At 46.1% G+C, this 1,296-nt stretch overlaps 1 non-coding gene across 1 annotated transcript; it reads right to left on the bottom strand.

The window, feature by feature from the left end:
* Positions 1 to 511: 511 nt before the first annotated feature.
* Positions 512 to 704, bottom strand: LOC144485260 (U2 spliceosomal RNA). Its single transcript, XR_013496154.1, has one exon. It is a non-coding gene; the product is annotated as a U2 spliceosomal RNA (small nuclear RNA).
* Positions 705 to 1,296: the final 592 nt, after the last annotated feature.

The following is a 1,296-nucleotide window of genomic DNA, read 5'->3' as shown; positions in this document are numbered from 1 at the left end:
CTGAGGACAGAGCATTGCCAGCTTCAGGAAGATGAAAAATCACTAAAGTCTTTAACAAGGCGGCAGATACTGGAGCTGCAGTGTAAGCTGTTTGAACATCTGGTGGAGTTTACAAAGGCTACGTGTCTCCATACACAAAGCATGGAGGAGTCAATCCAGGCCAGCAGTGTTACCATGTCTCAGGTATGAACATAAATGACATCCTCCAGCGAGAGATTGGTGACCTTCATGGTGTCATTGGCAATGCGAGGACTTGTAACCCATCCCCAATTGCCCTAGAGAAGGTGGTGGTGAATCAACTTCTTAAAATCTGCAGCCATCTGGTACAATGCCGTTAGGAAGGGATGTCCAGGATTTGATCCCACAGCACTGATGCAAAAGCAATATTCCAATTCAATCAAATCAAATCCAATTCAAAGTCTCAACAAGTTGAGACATTTCCGATCCAGGCTGACAAGATAGGGTGAGCGACCAAATCACCCTGTCCTGGCCTGATCTACATGAGCCAAGCTGATTGGACGAGCAAAGCAACACCTCCTCCAAGACTTGAGCTCATTTGCACCTTAGCCAAAAGGCCGAGGTGCCGCTTTTAAAAATTGCTTCATATGAAACATATGAAGCTTCAGTGTAACCTAATGACCTCAACCAAGTGCAGCATCCAATCCATACTACACTTGATCTTAGCCAAAAGGCCGAGAAGCGAATATATTCCAAGTCAGGATGGTGTCTGGCTCGGAAGGGAATCTGAAGGTCGTTGTTGTTCCATTCATCTGATATCTTTGCCCATCTAGGTGATAGGTAGTACGTGTTTGGAAGATGCTGTCTCAGGAGCCCTGGTGAGTTGCTACAGTCCACCTTGTATGTGGTACACAATGCTGCCGCTGTGTGTCAGTGGTGGAGTCCATGTTTAATTTGGTAAACGGCCTGCTGATCCAGTGGCTCCTTTGTCATGGATGAGTTTCTTGAGTGTTTTTGAAGCTGCACTCATTCTATCAAGATGAGTGGATTCCATCATACTGCTGATTTGTGCCTTGTAGATGGAGGACAAACATTTGAGAAACAGGAAGCAAATTCCTCATCTGAATTCACAGACTCTGACCAACTCTTGGAGCCGTAGTGTTTACAGTTCCGTGTCTGGCCAATGGTCCCAGTGCGCCCCCACCAGCCAGGATGTTGATGGTTGAGGATTCAGCAATGGTGCTGCCATTCAAAGTAAAGGGAATATGGTTAGATTCCTTTCTGTGGGAGATGGTCCTTGCCTGGCACTTGTGTAGTGAAACATTACTTGCCATTTAT

The sequence above is a fragment of the Mustelus asterias genome, unplaced genomic scaffold (assembly GCF_964213995.1).
Source record: "Mustelus asterias unplaced genomic scaffold, sMusAst1.hap1.1 HAP1_SCAFFOLD_178, whole genome shotgun sequence".
NCBI lineage: Eukaryota > Metazoa > Chordata > Chondrichthyes > Carcharhiniformes > Triakidae > Mustelus > Mustelus asterias.
Note: the sequence above shows the minus strand (reverse complement) of the source record. Positions and strands in the feature narration are given on the sequence as shown.